This window comes from Ursus maritimus, unplaced genomic scaffold (genome assembly GCF_017311325.1).
Source record: "Ursus maritimus isolate PB19 unplaced genomic scaffold, ASM1731132v1 scaffold_6, whole genome shotgun sequence".
Classification (NCBI taxonomy): Eukaryota; Metazoa; Chordata; class Mammalia; order Carnivora; family Ursidae; genus Ursus; species Ursus maritimus.
Genome location: NW_024426774.1, coordinates 83,645,157 through 83,657,562, shown reverse-complemented (window position 1 = coordinate 83,657,562; position 12,406 = coordinate 83,645,157). Strand labels below are relative to the sequence as shown.

The 12,406-nt window shown below is 40.5% G+C and overlaps 1 pseudogene; it reads right to left on the bottom strand.

The window, feature by feature from the left end:
- Nucleotides 1-676: 676 nt before the first annotated feature.
- LOC103670622 lies at nucleotides 677-3,529 on the bottom strand (annotated as a pseudogene).
- Nucleotides 3,530-12,406: the final 8,877 nt, after the last annotated feature.

Below are 12,406 nucleotides of genomic sequence, written 5' to 3'. Positions count from 1 at the left end.
TTCAGCAGCTCAGTGAAATGAAGACATATTCCCAGTAGATTTACCAGGGCACCCCCCCCCCCCCGCCACCACACACACACCCCGAAGCACCTTTGGAGCACAGTGATATAAGTGGCTAGCAGTACATTGGTCTTACAGGTTGGGTCTTCCCCACCTCCTTCGTTCCCACCTCCCTTGAAGAAGCTACATTTTTGTGATCTCCGAAGAAGAGCATGAGATACAAACCCCCCTAAGTGTGGGATGGTGGGGGTGCAATTGTGGACATGGGAAGAAATCTCCACCCATCGCAGCCACAGAGATGGAGGCTGATTTATCTGTGTCCTTTAGTGATGAGGAACTGAATTTGGAAGGGAAGAAAAAAAAATTCTCTGTGAAATATTCTACCTTTAGGTAATTTTTCAGGGGATCACTGAGTTATGAAAAGTTTGAGTTAAGAAAAAAAATCAGCCTATCTACTTTTTAGAAATTATTTGGTTCATATATACAATGGAATATTACTCAGCCATCAGAAAGGATGAATACCTACCATTTACGTCAATGTGATGGAACTGGAGGGTATTATGTTAAGTGAAATAAGTCAATCATTATGTTGACTGTATGTTGCTAATTGAATTTAAATAAAAAAATATGCTTTCTAAAAAAAAGAAAAGTACTTCCTCAACACCAAAAAAAAAAAAAAAAAAAGATTTGAACTACTATAAATCCACAAGCAATGGTTCAGACATGGTGCTTCTGAAGTATTTCACCCCTCCCTACCAGGCCCAAGCTGCATGGAGGAAAGAATGGACTCCCCCACCTCTGTTTAGGAATCAGGAGACAGAAGGGGCCATTACTGCTGGGCTTGAGTGCCAGGAACAGGCATCATAAGGGGATTGGCAGCCACAATCACTGGTGAGCCTGCCAGAAGTCTGAGGGGTGAAACAAGTGGCACTAAAAAAATCCCTGACATCATATTAGCACTGTTGACAGATGTACTTCCATCCATCCATCCATCCCTCCCACAGGCTAGATGAGTCCATTCAAGCTTGGTCCTTCACAACAGTGTAAAAATAGAGGTGCTCTATGGCCTGTCCTGTGGTGAGCTGTGACCTGAAGTCAAACTGCCAAAGCTTGTCCAAGAAACCCAAGACCTCAGGGCTGATGAGGTTCTGGTTGCATTGTGGACAAAGTGTTCCCATAACACACTGGAGCATCTGCCCAAGATATCATTGAAAGGTGGATCTAATTCCGTGTTATATTTGTCAATATAGTCATACAACATATATAATCTTCTGAACCCAGAACCTTGGCTATCTTCACTGACTGATTGTAGCTGTTATGTTCATGGAAAAATGGCCCCTTCCAGAAGATCATACTTGCCAGCATACAACCCAAGCTCCACATACCCAACCTATCTATAATTGTATGTCCAATAGTCTAAAGTAGTTCAAGACCCTTGAAATATCAGGAAGAAATTTGGACACTATATTCTTTTTTTTTCCTTCAAGTTGTGACTAATCAGTTTTTTAAAATTTAAAAAAAATTTTTAAAAGCTTTTTGTATGTTACGTTAGTCATCATACTGTACATCGTTAGTTTTTGATGTAATGTTCCATGAGTAATTGTTTGCGTATAACACCCAGTGCTCCATGCAATATGTGCCCTCCTTAATACCCATCACTGGCCTATCCCAATCCCCCACTTCCCTCCCCTCTGAAACCCTCAGTTTGTTTCCCAGAGTCCATAGTGTCTCGTGGTTCAGTCCCCCTTCTGTTTACCCCCTCTTCTTCTTCCCTTTCTTCTCCTACTGATCTCCCTGCTATTTCTTATGTTCCATAAATGACTGAAACCATACAGTAATTGTCTTTCTCTGCTTGACTTATTTCACTTAGCATAATCTCCTCCAGTCCCATCCATGTTGCTGCAAATGTAGGGTAATCGTTCTTTCTGATGGTTGAGTGAGTAATGTTCCATTCTAAATATGGACCACATCTTCTTTAACCATTCGTCTGTTGATGAGCATCTCGGCTTCTTCCACGATTTAGCTATTGTGGACAATGCTGCTATGAATATTGGGGTGCATATGGTCCTTCTCTTCACTACATCTATATCTTTGGGGTCAATACCCAGTAGTGCAATTGCTGGGTCATAAGGTAGCTCTATCTTTAACTTTTTGAGGGACCTCTGCACTGTTTTCCAAAGTGGCTGTACCAACTTGCATTCCCACCAACAGTGTAAGAGGGTTCCCCTTTCTCCACATCCTCTCCAACAACTGTTGTTTCTTGCCTTGTCCATTTTTGCCATTCTAACTGGTGCAAGGTGGTATCTCAGTGTGGTTTTGATTTGAATTTCCCTGATGGCTAATGATTTTGAACATTTTTTCATGTGTCTGTTAGCCATTTGTGTGTCTTCATTGCAAAAGTGTCTTTTCATATCTTCTGTCCATTTTTTGATTTGATTAATTGTTCCTCGTGTATTGAGTTTGAGTTCTTTATAGATCTTGGATACCAGCCTTTTATCTGTAGTTTCATTTGCAAATATTTTCTCCCATTCTGTGGGTTCCTTTTTGTTTTGATGACTGTTTCCTTTGCTGTGCAGAAACTTTTTTTGTTGTTGTTGTGCAGAAACTTTTTATCTTAATATCCCTGATGAATATGGATGCCAAAATTCTCAACAAGATCCTAGCTAATAGGATACAACAGTACATTAAGAGGATTATCCATCACAACCAAGTGGGATTCATCCCTGGGATGCAAGGGTGGTTCAACATTCGCAAATCAATCAGTGTGCTAGACCACATTAATAAGAGAAGAGACAAAAGCCATATGATCCTTTCAATTGATGCAGAAAAAGCATCTGACAAAATACAGCATCCTTTCCTGATTAAAACCCTTCAGAGTGTAGGGATAGTGGGTACATTCCCCAATTTCATAAAAACCATCTATGAAAAGCCTACAGTGAGTATCATTCTCAATGGGGAAAAGCAGAAAGCCTTTCCCTTAAGATCAAGAACATGACAAGGATGCCCACTCTGGCCATTATTGTTCAACATAGTACTAGAAGTCCTTGCAACAGCAATCAGACAACAAAGGGAATTAAAGGTATTCAAATTGGCAAAGAAGAAGTCGAACTCTCTCTCTTCGCAGATGACATGATACTTTATATGGAAAACTCAAAAGACTCCACCCCCAAATTAGTAGGACTCATAGAACAGTTCAGTAATGAGGCAGGATACAAAATCAATGCTTAGAAATCAGTTGCATTTCTATACACAAACAATGAGACTGAAGAAAGAGAAATTAAGGAATCGATTCCACTTACAATAGCAACAAAAATCATACGATGTCTCTGAATTAACTTAACCAGAGAGGTAATGGATATTATATTCTTGACCAGGATGGTAAAACTCAGCCAAACCCGTCTATTAGCTGTAGTTTTATGTGCCCATGACCAGTCATGACATTATGGAGCTTCATTTCTCTGTGCATAATTCCCATGCTGTGACAATACTCTGGGGCCTTCAGAATCTCACACATATAAAATCAAGTATCATAGTCTGTTAACATCTGGTACAATTGCTTGAAGTCTATTGTTCACATGTTCAAAAAGGGAAGCAGGGTTTCATGACATAGAGTCTTTCACAGTGCCTGCCAATATGATGATGTTGGGATTACCTCATAAATTCTCCAAAAGTTTTATTTCATGCTTGATTTTCCTTGTCTTTATTGGATTGAAAATATTTTTTAAAGATTATTTATTTATTTATTTATTTAAGAGAGAGAACACAAGCAGGGAGGAGGGGCAGAGGGAGAGAGAGAAGCAGAGAAGACCCCCTACTGAGCAGGGAGCCTGATGGGGGCTAGATCCCAGGACCTTGGGATCATGACTTGAGACAAAGGCAGACAATTTTTTTTTAAGATTTTATTTATTTATTTGTCAGAGAGAGTGATAAGATAGAGAGAAGGAGTACAAGTAGTGGAGAAGGAGCAGAGGGAGAAGCAGACTCCCTATTGAGCAGGGAGCCCAATACAGGTCTCGATCCCAGAACCCTAGGACCATGACCTGAGTTGAAGGCAGACACTTAACCTACTGAGCCACCCAGTTACCCTGGATAGAATTTTAACAACTTTTTCATTATTTGCAATGTCAATGTTGGTATGGGTCTGATATGTAAGAGAGGGTGGCCAACAAAGCTGGGCTTGATGTTTGGAGATCTGGCAGTCCTCAGGTTCAGAAGCCTCTGGGGGCAAGATCTAGTTTCAGACTTGTTTTCTTCACACTGTGATGGAAGCAGCAGCAGTGTTTCTGGAACCTTAGCTTTCAACTTTGGTTAAGTTAACTTTCCTTCTATCCCCAAATCATTCTTTTTATTAGTAGACTTGTTTTACAAAAACTAACGCACATATCCACACCTAGCTCATGACTGTTCACCTCCCATACCAACTTCCTCTTCCTGGTTCTTGTCTCAGTGAAAAGTCCCCTTAGTCACTCAGTTGTGCAAATGACAGACTTGGGAATTGCCCCCACAGCCCGCCAAGGTCCATCATCTATAGCTCAAATCAGGTTGTGCCATTTCCACTGATGTTTTTCTATTACCATGAGGTGTGGTGACCAGCCATTCTGGTGTGCCCAAGACAGAGGGGTTTCCCAACACATGGGCCTGTCAGTCTTAAAATTGGGATGGTTTTGGGAAACTGGTCTCTGCTTGCTTAAGATAGAGGGGTTTCTGGGGACATAGTACTCTCAGTGCTGAAACTGGGAAAATCTAAGGCAAACTGGGGCTAGTTGTTCACCCTAGTTTTAGAACTAAGTAGTTAATATTCCTGAGCACTCCACCCCTCTTTCCTCTGTTCTCCAAGTTCCACTCTATGAACACGTCATCCTGCTTTGCCACCTCAGGGCCTTTATTTATGTTCTTTCTGTTGCTCTTCCTTTTCCTGTAGATTATCTCTTCCCAACCATCAGATTTTAGCTCAATATTATTTCCTCAGAGAAATTTCCCTGATATCCCAGACCAGAGCAAATCTCCCTTTGATTTTCTTTCTTACTATTTGTACATTTCTTTATGGCACCTATTAGAATAGTAATTATGCTATTCAATGTGTGTCTCTCCGGCTGAGGTGTAAACCCCTTGCAGGTGGGGACCATATGCACATGTGATTCTTCAACATGGTCCCAGCACTTGGCACAGTGCCTGCCACAAAGTAGGTGTGTATGAGTTATTTGTTGAGTGGATGTCTCCTTTTACCATCCTATGAATATAAAGTTTATTTGCACAGTCACAATAGTTCCACAGCAAAATGGTCAGGTGGTCCTATTTTCTATAACACATATTTAATCAAATCATGTTGCAAGTACCTCCCTTTGTTTGCATCACAATTCTCTTTCAGCAAATCAATGATAGACCGAATGACTCTATCATCCCTCCCAGGGGTTACATTCTAGGGAAAACTATGGGCACAGAAATGTCTGTAAACATATGAGCCTCTATCCATTAGGTAGCCTCCTTTTTTATCCCGTGTGCATTTTGAATCAAGACTGCACATTTCAAGAAATCTGAAAAATAGACCCATTCCATCACATATCACTAAATGAGTAATTTACTAAAGATACCATGGATTCCTGAAGAAGAGGAATCACACTGCAAGCCTCATAGCAGGAACTCGAGGAACTATTACAAGAGATGGTTCTATTCTTCTCCTCTAAGTGTCCCTCTCTTGATGTCATTTTCCCCACCCCTTTCACCTCTCACTGTGGCCTCTAAAATAGTCCTGTGTATGCAAACAATGAATCATGGAACACTACATCAAAAACTAAGGATGTACTGTCTGGTGACTAACATAACATAATAAAAAATAAAAAAAAAATAAAAAAATAAAATGGTCCTCTGTTGCTCCAGGATAATTCAGACCCTTCCCATACTCTGCATATATCCCACAACAAAGCAAAACCCCAACCCAAGCCTCTAAGTCAGTCTCCTGTGCCTTAAGCACAGCCTTGAGAGGTCTCATTTCATTTCCTTCCCATATCCCTTCTTTTTGGAAAACTATACTTTTCCATCCATATACAGAAGCCCACCAGGAGGCTTAAGGCAGTAATTATATAATTAGAAAAGACAACAAGTATCTATCAAGGAAAGACAGGTGGAGAACCTGGGTTATTATTTTCATCAGAATTGAAAAAAAAAATCCAAGGGAAATTGTGCTAGAGTTTTGGTCAATAAGATGCTAATAGTGATTTCTCTGCCAAAGAGGCTCTTCCCTTATGAGCACAGAGTGCTTTACCACATGCTGCTCGGCTGAACCCAGGCATACCCCTGAACAGTGGGGCAGACAGAAAGGTGGTTCTGTGGATGAATTCAGACTTTTTGTCATCAGTTGTGCCTCAGAGGCCTCAGCTGGAGAGAACTGGCTGCCTGTTCTCAAGGCCCAACTGAGCTAATGGGGCAAAGAGAGGCAGAGGAGCCATTGAACATGAAAGAACTGCAAAAATATGAACAGAGCACAAGTCAGTTACAGCATCTTTCAGGAAAGCCCCATGCACAGGGAAACACACTCTCCTGGGTCGACTGACATCACAACACCACAGATCCTACTCTGGCTATCTTTGCTGCTTTCTCTGTTGACCAAATATAACCAGTCTTGGAAGACTCCTAGAGCCCAACAATGTCAGGGATCGAAGGGAACTGACAAATTATCTGGGTCCTCTCCTTCACTTGTTAAATAATGAAATTCAAGCTTAGAGGGGTTTTTACCACTTGCTGAAAGGAAAGTCATTTGGTTACTGGCAGATAATGAAAACAACAGTCCTTCTGGTTGCTAGCTAATTGAGATCCAATTTTCAACACTACTCAATAAGGAATTTACCCTAACGTATATAGATTTATAGTCTAGAAAAGCAACAGGATCAATGGCGTCCATTTTTAAAAATGAAAATTAGGGCTAAATGAATTTTAAAATGAAGAGTTGGTTAAAAATAGACTTAGCGGAAACAGTTGTAGTCATCACTCTGCTGTTAATGGCTTGGAAACTTAAAGTGATTTTTAATCATCTATTTCTTTCCCAAAGGTTTTTATGTCCATCTTTAAATAAACAGCAGGATTTAATCAGTGGAGTTTGATGGGCAATTTCTCTCTTGAGAACTGGCACAGTATTGAAGCTCATTGGGTTTCATAGTTTCCAAACACAGACTGTTTCAGTGGCCCTTGTATTCCTAGATATTCCTCTAAGTAATTATGGATAGCCCTATGTTTGATCACAAGTCAAACTACTAAAGTCAAATTTGAAATATGTTGACATCCCGTTAAAAGTGTAAGGGAACACATTGACCCCAGGAGATGTGACATCACAGAGCTCTGATCTTTTATACCGCTGCTCTGCTAAAACCATTCCATATGGGGACAGCCATACAGGAGCCCTCTGGGAGCTGAGCAACATATTAAATTCATTTAGCACAGGAAGATTGTTTATATTAAGCACCCATTTTCTTTCCTCAAAGACTTTAGGGGTCTTTAACAGCTTCAATCCTTACTGTTTTCTCTCTCAACATTCTGCTGGGCACATAGCAAGGCCATAATACATATGAACTATTTGATCAGAGACCTACAACTTAACATGCTGTAGACTTTACATACCTTCTCTTGTTCAATCTACATAATAGTCCTGAGGTGAAACAGAACAGGTGTTGTCATCACCATGTTGTAAATGAAGATGTGGATGCAGAGAGATTGGGCTGAGGTTCAGGGCTGCATGCATGCAGGGGTCCTGATCTCTCTGTATTATTGTCACACCACCAGTCAAAAAGGGAAGTGGTAGGGGTCTTACTTTGTATTAATTGGGTGGGCAATTAGTGGGTAAAATTGTTTGGTTATTGGCAGAAACTGAGAAAAAGAGTCTCTACTGCTTCATACTTCCTTTCTCAGAGACAAGAGTCTCTGCAGACTATAGTCTCATCAGTGAGGCTGGGCCACATGTCTCTGTCTTAGCTTGGCTTGGGAGCTTGGGGTGTCAGGGTTCTAGGTTCCCTGGTATGATGTCAGGAAATGAAGATGGATGTTCCAAACAAACAATTGAACTTCACATCTCCAAAGATTTCTTCAGTTTCAACATCTTATGACCTCCAATACATTTTTTTCCTTTGCACATGGTCCCAGACACCAGGGTGTTGCCTGTTTATCTCCAAGGAGGAACAACAAGGTCTTTTGGCTTCAAGGTCAGTGCCATTTCAAAAATCTTACAATTAGTGTACTAGAGTATAGTTCAGTAATTGAGTTTGAACCTAGATTTGAAGTAAGTTCTGCCACTTACCAGCTGTGTGAATATAGGCAAGTTACTTATCTTCTCTAAACCTTCCATTTTTTCATACTTAAAATGCCAAATGAAGGTTGTTGAGAGAATTAAGTGAGAAATGTGAAAAACAGTGTGCACATATGGAAAATTTGTAAGTGGTAGCCTTGGTAGCTATTAGCGCGATTGCTAATATTGCTTTCCTGGCTTGTGTTTGGCAGAAGAGGGAGGACATGCCTAAAATTCCCTGAAACCTTGCTGAACATAAAGCTGATGGAAAGTATGAAGTGCACCCTCCTTAACAGAGATGGACAGAAATCAAGTCATCAACAGTGTTCTCCCTCAGCCCTGGCCAGTCCTGCCACAAAGGTGAAATCTATTATAGGTGGAACATACAAGAGAGAGAAAGAGAGATCCTAAAATCCAGTATAGTGTCTGGCACAACCTACCCCTCCAAATCAAATCTGCACAGTTTTCCATCTTGAATGTGTGGAAGCTGACCTCTTCGCATTGGATTAATCTAGCTTTCTTACTCACTGCAAACAAGTGAGTAACAGCACCCATATCAGACACTCATTGGGGAAAACTCAGGGAGATGAAATTAGTAGGACCAGTGTGGGTGCCTCATTTCCTGTCCATTCTCGAGCAATATACAGAAGTCTAATACGGTTGGAAGTTGTTATACAATCTTGGGTTGTGGTATTTTTAGCTGAATGATTAGGGAAGCACAGATCTCTTTGCTGCAATTAGAGGCTGCACAATGTGGCAAACACTTTGACTCTAGTGTTTTCCTTTCAGCTGAGTGTTTGAGTATGTGAGAAGAGCACCGGCTTTGGGGGTCAAGGCCATGAGGTTGTCCAGGATATATGGCCTTAAGCATTGGACTGTAGTAGCTTTCCATGGAACTTAGAAGGAGACCTGCTATTTTGCTTGGAGATCAGTCTGCAGGGATCACTCTTAGACTAATTAACTTTACCTCTTCCTTGTTACCCTCTGGTTGTGTTTGTGCCAGTGAGAGACTGCAAAGGGGACAGACAGAAAGGAGGGTGTATCTTCCAACCTCCCTGGGGCATCTTGAGTCTGGTCACAGCCCTCATTCTTCTACCTGGCTCTCCTATGGTGACAGCCTGTGGCATCTCAGCCCTTTCTCTTGCCCCTTAGAACTAGGGCTGATGTTAGTTTTGGTGACTTTCACCAACCTCTTCTTAGGCTTCCCACACTGTTGGGACTAGTCCTGCCATTGAACTTCTTGGATTTGCTCATATGAGTGACCATCTGTTTCCTGCTACAACCTTTCCTGGTACAATATGGAAAGATGTCTAATTTATTTAATATGTGAATATTGCTCATTTTAGTCACTTGGATCCATATGGGTCTCTCTAAACCATCACAATTTCTCAATATTTTCGAATGTATCTTTTACTCTAAAGAGAAAAAATATAAGGAAGAAGGTATTTGAACTTATGTTACAAAGACAAATGACTAAAAATGCTCTCCTTTGTCCTATTTCACTATCTTAAGAGTGATTTAAAAACAACAACAACAATAGATATTGGAATTTCATAGCTTGCTGTGTAATCAAGGCAAATGTACAAATAGGAAAGTTCCATTATTAGAGCAAAATCTCTCAAATGGTTCCATTGCCCAAAATGACTCATTTAGACTTGTCACAGTTCTTTATTTCTGTACTACACTCTAAGCAAGTACAAATAAAAATAGCCAAGGAGGAAGCTTACGTATAAGCTCTGGTACTAGGGTTTTTCCATGGGAAATTGATTTATTCTTCACAAGTCTATAAATTCAATTTACCCCCATGACTTCCTGTATTGATACAAATGCCATGGATCCAGGGAAGGCTTAAGCAGACATGTCTGGAAAACATTTCTCATTTTTCTTTCTCAATTAGATGAGCTAAAATTGCATTACAGGCTACTCTGCTCTGAAAGACCATAAATATATCTAATACCCACTGTCTGGAGAGATATAAAATTGTGCAGGCAGCTGCCCTCCCGACCCTGGCTTGTAATTTTCTCACATCTTCCAGTGAAGCCAGTTTTCCCCACAGTCATTGTTAGTCAAGAGCTGAAGAGACTGTCTCTGGCTGTCTATTTTTATTTTACATGGCTGAAGAAGTGGTTCCTTTTTTTATGTCCACTCATGTATGAATAATAAAGTTTTAACTTGGTTCACCAAACTTATGATAACAGGGTTTAAATTTTTTTAATAATTTTTTTTATTCTATTATGTTAGTCACCATACAGTACATCCCTAGTTTTTGATGTAAAGTTCCATGATTCATTACTTGCATATAACACCCAGTGCACCATGCAATACATGCCCTCCTTAATACCTATCACCAGCCTATCCCATTCCTCCACCCCCCTCCCCTCTGGAGCCCTCAGTTTGTTTCCCAGAGTCCATAGTCTTTCATGGTTCATTCCCCCTTCTGTTTACCCCTCCCTTTCTTCTTCCCTTTCTTCTCCTACCAATCTTCCTACTTCTTATGTTCCATAAATGAGTGAAACCATATGATAATTGTCTTTCTCTGCTTGACTTATTTCGCTTAGCATTATCTCCTCCAATCCCGTCCATGTTGCAGCAAATGTTGAGAAATCATTCTTTTTGATGGCTGAGTAATATTCCATTGTATATAGGGACCACTTCTTAATTGAGTCATCTATTGAAGGGCATCTCGGCTCCTTCCACGATTTAGCTATTGTGGACAATGCTGCTATGAACATTGGAATGCATGTGGCCCTTCTCTTCATTACATCTGTATCTTTGGGGTAAATACCCAGTAGTGCAATTGATGGAAAACCCACCCTCAAGCTACTAGAAGTTATAGAGCAATTCAGTAATGTGGTGGGATACAAAATCAATGCTCAGAAATCAGTTGCATTTCTATACACGAACAATGAGACTGAAGAAAGAGAAATTAGGGAATCCATCCTATTTACAATAGCACCAAAAATCATACGTTATTTCGAACTGTTGAAAAGGAAAAACAAAGCTGGGGGCATCACAATGCCGGATTTCGAGCTGTACTACAAAGCTGTGATCACAAAGACAGCATGGTACTGGCACAAAAACAGACACATAGACCAATGGAACAGAATAGAGAACCCAGAAATGGACCCTTGGCTCTTTGGGCAACTAATATTTGATAAAGCAGGAAAAAACATCCGGTGGGAAAAAGACAGTCTCTTCAATAAATGGTGCTGGGAAAATTGGACAGCTACATGCAAGAGAATGAAACTTGACCACTATCTCACACCATACACAAAGATAAACCCCAAATGGATGAAAGACCTCGATGTGAGACAGGAATCCATCAAAATCCTAGAGGAGAACATAGGCTGCAACCTCTTTGACATTGGCCACAGCAACTTTTTTCATGACACATCTCCAAAGACAAGAGAAACAAAAGATAAAATGAAATTGTGGGCCTTCATCAAGATAAAAAGCTTCTGCACAGCTAAGGAAACAGTAAAAAAAACTAAGAGGCAGCCCACGAATGGGAGAATATATTTGCAAATGACACTACAGATAAAAGACTGGTATCCAAGATCTATAAAGAACTTCTCAAACTCAATACACAAGAAACAAATAAACAAATAAAAAAGTGGGCAGAAGGGGCGCCTGGGTGGCACAGCGGTTAAGCGTCTGCCTTCGGCTCAGGGCGTGATCCCGGCATTATGGGATTGAGCCCCACATCAGGCTCCTCTGCTATGAGCCTGCTTCTTCCTCTCCCACTCCCCCTGCTTGTGTTCCCTCTCTCGCTGGCTGTCTCTCTCTCTGTCTAATAAATACATAAAATCTTTAGAAAAACAAAAAAAAATAAAAAATAAATAAAACCCTGTTATCTCAATTTTTAACTTTTTAAGGGACCTCCACACTGTTTTTCAAAGTCACTGTAGCAACTTGCATTCCCACCAACAACATAGGAGGGATCCCCTTACTCCACATCCTCTCCAACATTTGTTGTTTCCTGCCTTGTCGATTTTTGCCATTCTAACTGGGGTAAGGTGGATTTGAATTTCCCTGATAGCTAATGATTTTGAACATTTTTTCATGTGTCTGTTAGCTATTTGTATGTCTTCATTGGAAAAGTGTCTGTTCATATCTTCTGCCCACTTTTTTTTT